This window comes from Falco rusticolus, chromosome 3 (genome assembly GCF_015220075.1).
Source record: "Falco rusticolus isolate bFalRus1 chromosome 3, bFalRus1.pri, whole genome shotgun sequence".
Classification (NCBI taxonomy): domain Eukaryota; kingdom Metazoa; phylum Chordata; class Aves; order Falconiformes; family Falconidae; genus Falco; species Falco rusticolus.
Window position 1 is genome coordinate 63,866,152 of NC_051189.1, and position 16,439 is coordinate 63,882,590.

Below are 16,439 nucleotides of genomic sequence, written 5' to 3' on the forward strand. Positions count from 1 at the left end.
GCTGCCTTAATGACAGGTTTACTCTCGTCTCCCTTCTCCAATCTCCATTACTGTTCAGCACATTTTGACTTTTTAGAGATCTCTTATGGAAAATGTTTTTTTATAAGAAGATGTTCTATAATTCAGGATTTATGATATAAAATTTACTTGTAAGGGGGTTTTTCACACACATACACACACACACACACAAAAGGCTGTTACACAGCATACAAAATTTGTATTGTGTGCGTTACGGCCTATGTAGCTTTTAACTTTAAAGAACATATCTGTCTGTAAATCAGTGCTTAAATCACAGAAATATATTTAACTGCTTTCACAAAGGACATCACCTACCAGTGTGATGAGTGGAAGGGTATTTTCTTATGCAAGGTGTTTGTAAAATACAGAGATGTTCTCAACTACCTTGGGTTGAAACTTCATTCAGTAGTGCATCATATTTCCACTGGTGCTTTGCTTCACTAGTGCTTTGTTTAAAAAAAAAAAGCCTAAATTTAAAGTATTTAGACAACCAGCTGAAAATTTATGTAGAGACAAACTGGGATTACTCTGTGGTCTTACTGTTTTGCCGTAGAGAAAGATGTACAAAAGAGCACTAAAAATATTTTATTCCTGAGTTCTTTCTGTTATTACCAACAACTGTCAGCCAGGAAAGTAAATTCTGTACATTTCCCTTCTTATTTTCCTTCAAATTACTTTTGTGACCTCACTGCCCTTAACTGAAATATGACTCAAAATGTACGTTGCTAATGCTGATTATGTTATTGTACTATTACACCCTTGCAGCCATGCAGGAACAAAGGAGTAGAAATGGGATACAGTATTGGCGTGGTGCAATGAAATCTTAGGCACGGCACAGAAATCCCCCTCTCTGGGAAGGGGCCAGGGTTGTTATACATGTTAAGACCAGTGGTATAGCAATGTGAAAACAAAAAAAAAAAAAATCCCAACTGGATAGGAAGTATGATTATTCTAACTAATAAATAAAGTTGTTTCAAGCTTTCTTAGTAGAGCATGACAGTAAGCTCTACTCTGTAGAGTAACCAATAAATCTAATGTGCTGACTGTACTCACTGCTGAAGTAGTCCTAAGAAAGGTTAGGTAAAACTGAAGGGAACAAATGTATGAAACATTCACTTACAACCTCCAAAAGAAAAGAGGTGGTACGTCAGCTGGAACAGGGAGTAGGTAAGGTATTTTAGAGCTTCTGAATTTGTCTTTTGGGATGTCTTGCCATTTTCCCTACCCGGTATCAGGTGAGTTTTACAGAATGTACACAGTAATATTTAAAATAAATAAAAATAAAAATAAAACAAACAAACATCTGCAAGTGTCTTGAAAAAAAAATTTACCTTGAAGAAACAGTTGAACTCTGAGATGTTTCAAAGTTGAAAAATTCCAAGCTTATCAAAATCTCTGAAATGCTTCAAAGGAGTATCTTTCTCTGTTAAAGAGAATCAATCAGAAGGAAAAAAATACCTAGTTATCTCATACAAATCCAATTAGTTCATACAAAGAGGAAAATCAGGCATTTTTATCTGTGGATTACACCACTTGATGTTGTTTTTTTGAATATTGATATCAGACTGAATGCTGAACTATTTGCAGCTAGGATCAAAAAGAGACCAATCAGGCTTTGTGAAAAGACAATCTTAATGCAAAGCATGATCTATTATGAGGATCGTTGTAATTAGGTCTATTCGGATTTACAACAGCATCTTTGTAGAAACAGCAACTGATTCAGTATACAGGCCACATAATTAATCTACAAAGAAAGCACTTCACCTTGAATTCACTTCCATTGGCTCGTCTTAGAATATCGTTCTGTATAAAAAAAAAAAAAATCAGTTCTTTTTATGCTAAGTGGTAAATGAACTGTAAGAAGTCCCCTTTTACCCCCTCAGAAGCATACTCTTCTGCAATCCTCTTACAGGATAGTTTGTAGTTTATAGCTTATAGTTTAACCTAAGCTTTTCCAGTAACACCATGACTTTAGGCTGCCTTTTTTCTCTCTTCTGACACCAGCTACTTTTGTTACCCCTGGTCAGCCCCTGTTGTTGTTTGAACACAGAAATCATGTGCTATGAACTGAACAAACTGGGGGGGGCATGAGGGGGAGTAAAGAAGAGGTTTCTGCCAAGTTATTTACTACTTGTACAATAAAGGAGAAGGTTTGAAGGGAGAAAATGCCTGATAGGTAGGAGAGTGACTGGGATGCTTACAGAATGTTTATGACTTCAGCTCCTTAGTAAGGATGGTACTGTTTCTTTTCAAGGTTAAGGCTAATCTCTTCATGTTGCAGGGTTTTTTCTTGTATAGTGTTCAGTCTGTTGAGCACCTTAATACAATATCAAAGAACTACTTCCAACCTCACCACATCTAAATCTACATGCTTGTTCCTCTTTAGAATGCTTAGACAGTATCTCCAAAACAATGGGGGTTTTCTGTGTAGGAAGCATAGGGATGAAAAGAAGTGAAAGAAAATTAGCATTTCAAGATAATGCCTTTTGATAAGATTTTAGCACAAATTTGTAACTGATACATAAATATCACAAAGATTTTCTCAATACAAGAACCAGTGCAACACAGAAAGGATTTGAAGCTTAATCACTTTACCCATCTGAAAATCAAGATTCTTCCTTGCTTTCTCACTCTTTACAGAAAGAGGTCTTTGATTGGGTTGAGTTTAATGGACTAAATTGAACTCCATAGATTTTGCCTAAGGTTATCAGCAAATGGCAAATTAATCTCAAAATGTGGTAAAAGATTCACATGCTGTAATTGTAACCTGCAAGAAGGTTACAACAGAAAGATGTTATAATTTATATTTTTTTTCTTTATTACAGATTTAGAAATGGGAGAGTTATAGGGCATTATGAATACTGGAAAACAAAACATAAAGGAAATACATACACAGTTACTGCATTTTTAGAAGTATTACAGAAGTTCAAAGTGTAAAGTAATTTCCAGCACTAAAAAGGACGGGGTTTTAGCACTCCGTTAGTATCATTAGTGGACTATTGCTGTACAGCCAGGTTGTGGCCTTGTACATGATCAAAAAAAACCCCAAACCTTCATTTGCAAATTAAGGAGCTTATATGTGATTTAATGAACATGCTATCAAATAATTTCCCTTTTTTTATGTATGTTGTTTATTTTTTAAATAAATTGTAAATACTGGTGAATGCACAGACCTTCATGTAAATTTACCAATACATATCTATACCTAGCTATCAGATGGAGAAGTCTTGAACATCTAAAGCAATTACTGTTGAGGTATGCCCACTAAAAATCTTTACATCATTGTGACTTCAGTGCAAGATACTGAATGAAACTTTTTTAAAAAACAAAAATTTGTTTCTGTGACATTTTATGACCATCGCTTATGAATATGTTGGTGTTTAAAAATTGAAATGGTGGATTTTGCATGTGAAAACCATACAGTTTAGCATTTTAGTTTTTCAAAACTTGAAAAGTGTTGTTTTTTTTCTTTAAATCATTTCCTGTCTTGAGAGACGTATGTGAGAATATAGAATTTAAAATTTGAATTTTAAAATTTATTTTTAACTAATTGTGAACATGATACAATACAGGGCAAGACTGAACAGGTTGATACTAATAACACTCCTGTGATTTGTCAGCAGTGCAGCTGCAACCTCATGCGTTTGTGGTGTGAGTGGCAGCAGGGCCGGGCTGGCTCAGCATCCCCCAGTTATCTCCTTCCCCCAGCCTCGGGAGGCAGCAAGCCATCAGCATTGCTGAGGCTGTCACCTCCCTTGCATCAAGCAATCGATGTGTCTGACGGGCAAATTCTTTACATTGTGTTTTACACAGATGAACTTGCCACCACTTGACAGACTTCCAACCTTTTACACCTATTAAGGGAGGAAACAATAATGCTGTCCTCTTCTCTCTAGGGTTTTCTGTATGCTACCTCTGACTGTGTCCTAAATTAATCAAGAAATCAATTTGCAGCCTCTCTGCTCAGTTAAATCAAACTTATTCACAGTTTCTGCTGAGTAAAAAACATCCAGGGCTTCTACACAGGTACCTGCTGTCACTTTGACAAGTTGTATCAGAGCCTTGGACAAAGTTACAATGTCCAAAATGTTTAATTTTCCTCTTTTTTTCTCTTCCTTTTTTAGCTTTACGTGTTGCTTTTTCACTATTTTAATACATTACCTTTACAAATACTAATTTTGTGAATTAATCTATTCCTAGAATCATTGCTTGCTAAATACAACTGCTAAACGAGGTAGAAAAAATAATGTTATTACCAGAAGAACAGAACATAATACAGTACAAAGTTCCTTTTTATTGAAAAATCACGATTACAACATGAAATATTACAGTGTTTATTAGGGACTTCTAGATATTATAGGCCTGCTAATAACCTAAGGGTTTAATTTTTTTCCACGTCTGTGAATGATTATTCTTTATGGCACAGATAGAATTTTTGTTTTAATAGTACAAAGCCTAAGGCTCACATGTTTTCTTAAAGCTGCAGTTATTAATTAAAGCATCTGAAAGTTAAAGACCTAGTGTAATGTGCCTGTGCAGGCCTCTTCAATAGTCAATGGAAAGAGAAAGGCATCTGAGTTTTACTGCTTTGTAAGAAACATAACTAACATATGTAATCTAAATCACCCTCTTTCTGTCCAGAGAGGATTTGGACAGTTAACCTCAGCTAATAAACAGGCCAGATGAACTGCATTCTTAATCTTATTGCCATCCCCACAGAAATATCTTATTTTTGAGAAAGTTCTTTGACTTCTGAGTTCATCTTCATATTAGTGAAGATCAAGATACGTCTTATTAAATATGTTAGCACCGATTTACACATAGGTGTATAGCTCAGAGTTCCTCTGTTAGATATATTTTTCATTTTAAGTAGAGATAGACGATTCCAGTAAAGGAATTCAGACTGAAACAAAGATGTTTCACAGATTAACTATCTTAAAATAATGTTTGAAATTCACATAAAACACATTATTTATCTTCTTGGAACTATTTTGAATTAGAATATAAGTACTTTATAGAAACCATTTGTCTCTAGATTGGACTAGAGGAATAATATTATCCAACGGAGTTGACATTTCTTCATGTTTTCCAGTATATTAAAAAAAAAAAAAAATCTTTATGAAATTTTTTCTCACACATTTTGAATCCCTACTTAACACAGTTGATTACCAGAATGCTTTTCCTCCATATGATTACTATGATCGATATGATCATAATGTCATACTATTATGGTATACTATCATATCCAAATAATAATTACTATGGCATAGTGCAGAAAGAAACGTGTTTCTTTTGAAAGTGAAAAAAATATCAAAGCAAAACTAAGTTTTCTTTATTTCCTCAATTTATAGTTTTTGGTGATTTTGTCGCGTACATATTAAACCTTTCACATTTTTCATGCATTACACAGGTGAATACAATTTCAGTCTTTTACTGACATCAGTTCACTCTGCAATGGGTTTTGCTATGTGAGCCTGTAGGCTCATCTCGCCTCCCTGGTTTAGATATAATGAGCATTGCTCTAACATACCCAGATTTAAAAAACAGAAAGCCTACACACAGTTAAAAATTCCTAGAAGTCTAAAGTTGCTGTCAGTCAGTAGGAAGGCCACTGAATTTGTTCCAACAGAGTTTATCTTCAGAATTCCTCCTGAAATAGTATACTTTTTACTGTTTCCCTGATATTTATGGTTAATACTCAGGACTACAGTCTATCATTTTTATGATGCAGCACTTTTTGCTGTGCTGCCTTGTTTTCATTTGAAACAAAATGGACTTAATCAGTTTATAGTAGATCAGACTTAAACAGTATTTCTTCACTCGGAAATCAGCTTTTATTCTGGAGAAGCTATCTATCAGGGATAGAAAAAGGAAAAAAAAAAAAAAAGAACAAAAAAAGGCAAACCACAGAACAAAACCCCCAATGGATAGAAAAGTAAAAATCCATTATTCATGACAACTTACCAGTTATTCACATTTTTGAATTTATATTTCAGTTTCTATAATATATCTAGAAAATGTCATTATACATTCATATTTCAGACTTTCTTTGAATGCTTCATATGTGCAACAAACTCGTGCTATTATGCACTATATTTGGGGGTAAGTTCTTGCTTTAAATTTTCTTTTCTTCTGAGACGATAGTTTTGTTTGTGGGAAATAACCATTACCTACTCGGAAAAACTTTTTTTTTTTTTTTTTCATGTAGCTTAATTCTTGGGTTTCGTTTTAAGAACTCAGTGTAATAGGAACTTTTTGTTTGGTTTTGTTAATGCTGAGCTGCTAAGAACAGGCAGTTACTTGTCTGGGTCGTTCAGGTGGTGGTGGTGGAACTACCTACCTCTGCCCACCAAGAGAGGATGCTTCAGGATCTGGCCTTGGGTTAGTACCTAAAGGGGGGGCTCAGACTCCTAGCAGTGCTGCTCTATGTTAGCTGCTCCTACTGATGTATCTCTTGAGAAACTTGGTACCTGTCCATATGTGCATGGTTGGGCCTGGCAGTGCTAGGATGTGAACCCCACTCCACAGGGGAGCAGCCCTGTCACCAGAAAAAGCAAAGCACCTCAGCCACCATCAGCCTCCCCATGGCTGTGGGAGCAAGCCCACAGGGGCTTGGCCACAGCCACAGCCATGTCCATGGGCTGGTGCAGGGTGCTGAGGAGATTTGGGCAGGGGATCCCAGGCAGATATTGCCTGTGGAACCAGTAACTGATGGGGTTGGGGTCACTCAGGGAGAGTCCCCAGAGGTACATGGAGGAGAGACTCCAGGGGTATTGAGGGGAGAAATTATTTGGGTAGATGTGGAAGGACTCTAAGAAGGAACCAGAGAGACTCCAGGGACCCCCACGGTGCCACGCCAGGCTGTGCACCACATGGTAGGGACTGCTGTGATGAGCTGCCTGGTCTTCCTCCTGGAGGCCACCATGTCTGCGCGCGCACACACACACACACACACACCCCCCAGATCAAGGGAGTAGTATCACTTGTAAAACTTATAGTTTTTTTCAAAATGCTCAGGCATCTGAGTCCATTCAGTCTCTACACTGTCAAATTGTCTTAAACTGTGACAGTCTTTGATTCTAGGCTCTGTTTTCCCTCAATCTTTAAGTGGAAAAAAAAAATCTTTTCCTAAGTTGATCACTTGAAAAAATAGCTGAGATAAAGAAATGAGTAGAATAATATTACATGTTAGACACAAGAAAATGGGTCTAATTTTGTAACATTTGCACACTCTTCAAAGTGCATATATGAAAAGCTGAGCAATCAGCACAGTTTATCTCTATGTGACATTTCCAAATGCTATTTATACATTTCATGGGTCAGTCTTTTATGAAAATAGCAGTGTATGCCAGCTATCTAATGATCTGGCATTTGAAACCAATTCAATTTATATGTTAAAATTGATGTTAGGGGAAAACCAATACACTTACCACATTTTCATTCTGTAAGTCTGGTTGTCATCTTAATTTGTCTGGAAACGTCTTTTTATTTTCCAGGGGTATCTCATGGGATATAAAGTAGTATAAATCATTCTAGCTCATCTACCACTGGAAATTACCGTCAAGGGTAAATTTTGGTCCAGCCTATATATATCACAGTGATACATAAAAGCAGCACCAGCAATGCCCTTAATATTCTCCAACAGCCGTCTGCATCTCATGGAGAAAGGCAGAGTGAGAGATCAGCTGTTTGAAGATGAACAGGGCAGTAATTGAAACTAACACTATTTCCAATTTGTTTGCAAAGATGTGGGGGGGTGTAGTTTGCACTGTATTGGCACATGTCCTCCTCTCCCTTCATTCTTTCCCTCGAGTTTTCTGCGAACTCCATGGGAATCTGAGACACCCGTGAAGGGTGTCATGAGCATGACCCATTGTCATGGCTCATGGACCCTTAGACAATGGTGTCTTTTTGTGTTCTTCACTGAAGGATGAAAAAGAGGAGGAATTTGCACCATTTGGAGAAAAATTATCCCATTTCATATCACCTCAAATGTCATGGATTATCAAAAGGTAACCAAAGTTAGGACTAATAGCCTGAGTCCATCTTCTCAAAAATACATGCAAATACATCAAGATGCCACGGAGCTTCTGTAGCAGTTTGCACATTCATACTCCTTATGCCAGTATGTAACACAGAGCATGGTTTTGTGTATGGTGATGTGTACTTCTACGACTTTTTTCAATAAATTTCAAAAAATATGCGGAGATAATTTAGAGTATTTTGTATTATACAAATTCTTACATCTTGCTGTGTTATGATTTTCTCAGCTTTTATTTATGAAGTTTGTTGTCAGTTGGGTTTTTTTGTGTTTTTTTGTTTTGTGGTGGTTTTTTTTTGTTTGTTTGTGGTTTTGTTTGTTTGTTTGTTTTTTAATTTCAGAGTGTTTCAAATCATCCAGGAATCACAGACTAATGATTTTACAAAGATTCATATATCCTTGGGGTTTGGCTCCTCTGTTTAGCCATCATGGATAAAACTCTTAGGAAGTGAGCTCTGTTCACTTGATGTGGTTCATCCAGTGAACCACAATCTGTTTACAAAGCGATATAAGACATAGCTCCTCATTTCACCTTCTGACAAATTCTAGTTTGGATATTGAGATGTCATTTAACAATTTAAAATTGTTAAAGAGACACTAAATAAATACAGTTTTCTTTGCAAAGTCTTTTCAGTTTTCTTTGCAAAGTCTTTTGATCCCTTTTTTTTTTTTTTTTTGGTTGGTTTTTGTTGTTTGTTTTTGTTTTGGGTTTTTTTTCTGGCCAGTTTTGACAGATGGCATTATCTCACTTCAATTTATGAACACAGGATGGAAAAATTTACCATGTTGCCATGTAAATTGTTCCCCACATAATCACCATTCTGAAAAGGTTCCCTACAGGGAAAGGAGTGTGTAACTATAGTGTCTTCACAATTTTCCAAATATTGTCTCTTTAAATCCCTTTTAATTTTGGTAATCTCTGTATTTAAAGATAAGTCATCAGTTTGGTTACACCATCAGAATGTTAATAATGAGGAGCCACAAACCTTTATGTTGCATATAACAGATGCAATGCATAGAATGAGGGCAAGGTATTTTAGATATTGATTAATGTAACAACAAAATATGATATTGCTTAATGTAGTTGTAAAAGCAGCCTTAAACAGATTTTTTCAAACAAAATAAAACTTCAAGAACTTTAATTGCTATTTTATTCACCCATATTATTTTTCACTGACTGTCTTAAAGATCTGTAAAATACTAAAAAAGAGTTTACTGTGCAGAGAGATTTTATCCTGGCTATGTTTGAATCAGAATAAAGACAGTGCTCAGTCACAGTGAATTCTGTTATTCATTTGTTATTTATGGTTTACAATCTGCTTTACTAGAATGTGTTTTGGCTTCCAATGTGTCATAATTCCATACAAAAAGTAAACCAGGAAAATGTTAAGTGACACCTTATACTTCCTGTAATGTTTAGTTAGCAATTTTAAGGTTTCACCAACTGTCACTCATAAATTTGGGGTGGGTGGGGGTGGGAGTTGGGAAGTGCTAATGCAAAGTAACCCACAAAGTTTGTCTTCCACAAATCTAACATTGCATCAGAATATGTAAACTTTAGAGTTCTCCTTTAAGAGAATCTTAGTAATCTTAGTTCAGGTATTATCATATTTTTCAGTTCCAGTACTGTATTTATAGACACAAAGCTTTTACAGAGGTTTTATTTCTTTCTTTTCTTTTTTTTTTTTTCAAGTTGAATATCTTTAATGTTGTTGTTTATTTGAATGTTTATAATGTTGTTGTCTCAATAGGAATTTGATTTAACAGGTAGGTCAGTGGCCTAAGAATGAGGGATTCTAATGTAATATTACCTTCCATTTACGAGGTTTTCGCTATGTTTGTGTCCCTGATAGAAAGCCTGGGAGTAATGCCCTTTTGCAAACATTTTTAACAGTTGCAGCCTCATTAGCAATATCAATTGCAATTCCTTTAATGCTACAGGCAATGCAGCTGTGGAGAAGATACCTGGATCTGTGTATCCAAAGCACATTTATGTTTCCATGTGGTCTTGTTGACATTGCTCCATCCTCATTGACTTCCTCTGTAATGGATATGTGCCTTGCCTACTTAGCAGGGTCTGGAATGAAACGTCCCACAATACTCAGGGTAGCTGAGGCCACCATACACACTCGGGCCTCTCGATTAATTCATCTTAAGAAACAAGCATTTTGCTGGGTTAAGAAGATCGGAAGGATGGGTAAGGAAGACATTCTGTTATACATTTTTTCCTTCAAAATGTAGTCTCAAAAGGGAAGACAGTTGAAATGGAGAAAAAATTAAGGGACCATGTTGGAACCCAGTTCTACTGTCTGTGTTAGAAATCAAGACTTTCGGTGACTTGTAAAGTAGAATGAGAATAAGGGTTTTCACCTACAAAAGAACTAATACATTAATTCAGTATTATCTATTGTATTGTTAGGTCTGTTAGCAAAATTACCTTTTTTAAATTAAACTGATTTAAGAAATAGCCAAATCTTTCTGATTAAGCCAAATAAGGAGTTTCCAAGTATATTTATAGTAAACATGATGCAAAGATTACACAATGGAAATTTCAACCCAAGCACTTATGAAGTATCAAAGCAAATAAAACAAAGGGCAATGATGAAAAGGAGCAGGTAGCTTGAACCATGGTATCAATAAAATCTGCCTGTATAGCATATCACATACTGCTTCCTGATTTCAGTATCAAAATGTGTTGATTATTTCTGATATTTACTTTTTGTTGGTAATTGTAAATCATTCTGAAACAGGGAGGCAACATATTGAGTTAATTTTGAAAATAGTCTATATTTTAGCAGTTCTGGATGCAAAATGTGTATTTTTTATAAATTACCTAATACTACGTTAAAATATTTAAGTTTTGTTCTAAAAATGCATGGCTTTCCATAGTAGACTTGTAGTTTTGTTCTTTGGTTTTAAGCCACTTTTCTTATTTTGTGGTCAAGTCCCTCTTTCTTCCTCCCTCCTTTACCTAAAAAATAATTCCAAGTATGGATTTTCATTGTCTGCTAGCTCTTACACCAATGCATTTTTCAGTTTAAAAGTGTAGAAATTCTGAACTCCAGACACAGCCCTATATTTACTTTATGTGAGTGCTTAGTTCAACACTTCTAACAGGAAAATGTTGAACATCAAAATGTATCATTGTGACTCCTATAATTGAGTCCACAGATCAGTTTTTGCACCTCACCACAAATATATTTTGTATAAATTAAAAGTGGTTTATCTGGAGTGCTTTTTCAACCACAACCAATTCTAAATTATAGTCTATTAAAAAATAATGACATAATCCAAAAGCCATGAAATTCCTACCAGTTTCATACCAAAATGATTTCTAGAAATGGACAAGCTGACAGACATTCAGCATTTGAATAACTAATCAAGAGCTACTAAATATCTCTGCGCTGTATTCTACTGGATGTTTCTGGACTGTAGTGTAATTGGGGAGTTAGAACATGAAAAATAAATTGTAGCTATACAATTCTAATAGAAGATTTGTGAAAGAAACATGAAATACAAATATTTTGATAGCATATATACTGCATTGCTCTATGAATATCTTATTTATTAACAAATCACCATTTCACATCTGAGATCCAATAAAAGTAGAAGCATTCCTTTTTTGTCATCTGAAAGATTTTCAGTTGCTAGGTGTGGGTTTATAAAGATAAATGGCCATAGAAATGTGAATGTAAAGTTAAGAAAAGGTGGGGTTTTTTAAGAGAGTATTATTGCTACGGTAGAATGGAGAAATACAAGAAGTATTTCTAAGTGTTCCTGTAAAAAAAAAAAAGAGACTTTTCAGTCTTCTTGACATTTCTCTCAAAGACTTGTAAGCACATTTTAATGACAATTACTTGCATGAGTGTAGATGAAGCAATCGCAAGCAATCTGTCAGAGGTGGGGGTCTTGCAAAAACAGATTCATAATCAGCATGAATATTTTAATGTGCAAGTTGAACACAAAACAGACATAGTAAGTATGGTAAATCCAACTTAGAAAGTTGAATTTCTACAGCTGTAAAAGTTAGTCATTGGACTCAGAGGAAACAACAAAGGCACGTTTCTTCTTTTAGAGATTTTGAGTGACTGGGGTTTTTCTTTGCCTGTTGTGGTTTTTGGACTGGAAACACCCAGCTAAATGTTTTAAATTTTATTTTTGAAGGTGGTAAAAAAGAAAGATAGAGATCTTACCTGTGTAACCTCAGGGCCTTCAAGGTTTCAAGAAATAGGTATCGTAAAAGTTGAATTAAACATCTGATGCAAAGAAGTAAGCAGTTTTTTTGTACTTCACAGAACCTCCGAAAGCTTTAGGAGTTACAGCTTCCTGCCAGTGTAAGTCACTTCTGCTTTTAGTTTTGAAAACTCACAGTATGACACTGCTTAGTGCATGCTATTTTGGGTGCCCTGAGTAAAACTATGAACACAGGCACTTTTGTGCAAAACATCATAAGGCCTCTCTGATGTTCATTCAGAGTTCAGAATTAAAATGCGGGAGGCTCCAGCAAGCAAAATACAAGCTGATTTTCTTTTTCCTAGTGGAAAAATAAAGTACTCCCTGGCAAGTAACCAAGGTGGTGGGAAGGTAATTCATTTTGTGAGAGAGTATTTTGCAAGTGAAAGGGATATGCCCTCTGTTTAGAGATTAGTCAGGAAAACAAGTGATCAATTTAGAGTAGTTACAAAAGTTAGTCAAAGAAGAGAGTTTCTACAGTCTTGGTTTTGCCCTCCAGCCTTCCCCCTGCCCCCAATTTAGTTTTAAGAATCATAAAATCTTCATACTGAGGGGGAAAAAAAACCCCAACACATGCCGAAGATAGCGGCTTCTGTCTTTACATATTTTGGGATACATTAAATAAATTCTTTACAACTCTTGCAACTGTCTATAACAGTTTATTTTTGTCTACTAGCTAATGTTTGAAAAATATAATGAACATAATCATAAAAAAAACCCAAGCAAACAACCCTCAAAACCTTGTGGAAAAATTATGCAACAGGTTATATTTTTTTCATAGAATTAAGTTTTATCTTAAGTCAGTTTGGAAATTTTTAAACAATAACTCAATTATACCTTGTCCATTCCTTGTGCTTTCAAAAAGAAAAAAGGATATATTGGGAATAAACAAGAACTATGGATTACAGTAACATTTCTGTAATTATTATGAAGACATTTATGGTGAGATAATCTGGAGCTACATCAGTTTTAGCTCCAGGCCAAGAAGACTTCTGAGAAGTCCTAAATGGTAAAACAACAAACATGACATTTTGTCAATGTATTCTGTTAAGGATAAAACTAAAACAAACAACAACAACAAAAAAAAAACCACCCAAAAAACTTCTAAAACCATTTTAAATTTTCCATTCTAAAATCAGTAGCTCTAAGGAATAAATATGTTAGATTTTTTTTTATTTTTTTTTTTTTGTCCTGAAATTGCGTCCTTCAGGCAGAAATTTTTGACATCTCGAGAAAAGTTACCTCTCCCTCTTCCTTCTTCCCCATCCAATCTAGGAAAATTTAGCAACTGTTTCTATGTAGAAATTGAAAAACTCTTATCTGTACTTTTATCATATATTTTAAACATATTTTCTTCTGGAAAAGAAGGAAAGTAAATTGTGACCAGCCCTGTAGAACTGCCTTAGAATTTCAGGAATCTCATGGCCAGAAGACAAAAGATTGTGAACAAGGAACGGTGATTCTTCAGTATATGTAATACTACAAGAAGACATGACTATAGTGCTGCCAAGTCAGAGAATAAAGCAGAGCAGAGCACTGTCTGCAAAGGAAACACTTCCGGTTGATCCATATGTGAGCTCTGGTACCTTGGCTAACACCAAATCACTGTTTACTTTATTCATGTCTAGATGTCAGGGGCAAATCAGCTGGTTCCAAATAAATACAAGCCCCTCTAGTATCACAGACCTTAAATCTCGAAATGAATGGGCTTGAAATGACACAAGGAAAACTGTCCATCCATTATGTCCATCTTGACACAATTAGAAAGTCTACTCTATAAATTATTGTGTACACTATCTGGGCAGCTGGATTTTTGTGAGAATATTCAGAATTACTTCTCAGCCTTTTGAGAATGATCTCCTGACAACTTCTTGAGGACTATCTCCTCCTAACTACTTCAGTATAAGTAATACAGTTTCTGTATCAGACTGAAAATGAACACAAAATTCATCAAATTATATACAGTTTTATCATTAAGTAGATAGACGGGCTAATAATTTTTTCTCAAACCAGAGCAAACATCATAATATTATACAGCTTAAGGTTCTTTGAGAAGACTGTATTCTTAGTATTTATGAAGTTAGGTATTAAAAACAATCTGACAAAGTTTTCTTTCTGGTGCTCTTACCTCAAGCATTTTTGCCTGTGCTAGGTAAAACTTGATTTCTTTGTCTAAAGCTTGATGTAAGATTTGAGTCAAGGTATTGATATAAACTAAAATAACTTTTTCATATCTTCTGCAATTTTTATCATGGTTGGTTGTTTAAGAAACAGGAATGTTTGGGGAGAGCTGCTGTTTAGTAAGAATAGTTGCATTCTACATTTGCTTCATGGTCTGACATGACCTCTGCACAGGGTGAGGTATAGCTGATGCAAAATAGAAAAATGGGAAGAGGTGAAAGACTCTTTCTTAAGATCTGTGGAAACTGAAAAAGTGTAATTGAAATTCAGTTACGTGTTACCATTTACCAATTGGAAAAATGGATTTTTTACAAATGCTGCTTCTCACTGGCTTTCTAGCAATACAGGAGAGGTGACGTTTCATTCACCGAGCCAGAGTTAACTAGACATAGGTGTAAGAAAAGGGTAAAACCATTGTTGACAGTTGGCAAACAAGATATGCTCATTCATTAAGAATGCTGAATCTTGTCACAAGATGAAATCTAAGATGTGCCATGTGAAGGGAACAGAAATGAGCAGTAGGGATCATATAAACATGAAAGTTTCTTGGAAATGTTTGTTGGAGAACTGGTGAGGCAAACTGGCCAGAACAGGAGGGTTTTTTGACAAGGTACAGATAGAATGCAACAACAAGGAAAAAATAGATTAGTTGTGTGGTCTGCATAAGAAGGCTAGTTCACAAAGTTATAAGAAACATTTTTCAGCTGAGAAGAAAACACGTACTTATTGCCAGTACAGTGCTCCCATGGGATAAACAGTCTCTGCTTCTCTTTATCTAGGCATCTGTTAATGACAGGCAGGCTTCTTAATATTAATATTGAAAGGAAACAATTTGGGCCATCACATATTAAGGAAAACAGTTACCCTGTTAGCTCTAGCCTGATTTCACAGACCATGCTATTTCCTGCAGTGAGGGATCTCAGCAATATGGTAGCTTTCAGCAGCCACTGTCACCTTGACTATTGTCACAGCATCTCTCCAAGGTGTGTTAAAAGCTTAACATCATCTTGCTTCACAGGGGAGGCCTGTTGCTTGCTGACAGTAGAATTAATAGCACAATCAACATGAACGGGCAACCCATTTCTGAGGGAACATGTGAGGAGCTCTACTCATCGGCTGAGCAAAACCTTACTGGAGGTTTGCAAGAGTTGAGTGACCTTTATTTTACCTAAATAAATAAATGAGTTGGCATATAGACACTGGAGACTGAGACAGAAACTTAGTAATTCCAATTAAACTTTGGAGTAAATTCCTTTTTCATTATATGTATTGTGATTAAAATTAGGATTTTTATCCATCCAAAAGCTATAGCTTGAATTACGTGTTTGCTTGAGGGCAAGAACTTGATAATAAAATTGGAATTAAAATATCTATACAATTTAAAACTTGGATTTTTTTATGATATCTATTAATTCTTTTTAACGTTAAATTTAACATCAAATATAGTGACCAATCATAATTTGTGGATATATATGTTTGTGCTATAATGACTTGAAGAAAGACAGTCCTAAGAATCCAGTAGAATTAATTATCTTTTCCTAAGGAAAATCTATTACATTTTCTGAATACTAAAGAAAAAATAAAGATGGTAAACAGAATAAAGAGCACTGTGTGGAAAAAAAAAAAAGAAAAAAGAAAGGATTAAAAAGGGATCAGTTCTCATTCAAGATGATGAATGAGACTGTATCCTCATCTTTGACACTTGCCTAATTGGGCTGATGTCAGAAGATTTCACTCCCTTGGGTTCATTCAGTGGGACTACAGGTAAACAGATCTTCCCTTAATCACTTGCCAGTATGAGGAGAATTCAAAATACAGACAGATGCTTTTGCAAGGGCAAAATGCTTTCTTGAAAAATCTTCGAAAACTAAAAGGGGAGACAAACTGGGGGGGTGGAGGGTGGGGGGAGCTGGGTGGCAGAAAGAGAAAAAACCCTTAATTTGTTTCTTCTTATTTTATTTGTGGT

At 35.4% G+C, this 16,439-nt stretch overlaps 1 protein-coding gene across 3 annotated transcripts in view; it reads right to left on the minus strand.

The window, feature by feature from the left end:
- Window positions 1–12,408, minus strand: part of LOC119145436 (cadherin-19-like) — a 69,040-nt gene extending 56,632 nt beyond the window's left edge. Inside the window, exons 1-3 of one of the 3 annotated variants that reach the window (XM_037381903.1) lie at window positions 12,253–12,408; window positions 1,783–1,821; window positions 1,350–1,441 (exon numbers count right to left, since the gene is read on the minus strand). The gene's annotated coding sequence lies outside the window, so the exon portion shown is untranslated. The remainder of the gene's footprint in view (window positions 1–1,349; window positions 1,442–1,782; window positions 1,822–12,252) is intronic. The other 2 variants (XM_037381904.1, XM_037381906.1) reach the window with 2 other exon arrangements.
- Window positions 12,409–16,439: the final 4,031 nt, after the last annotated feature.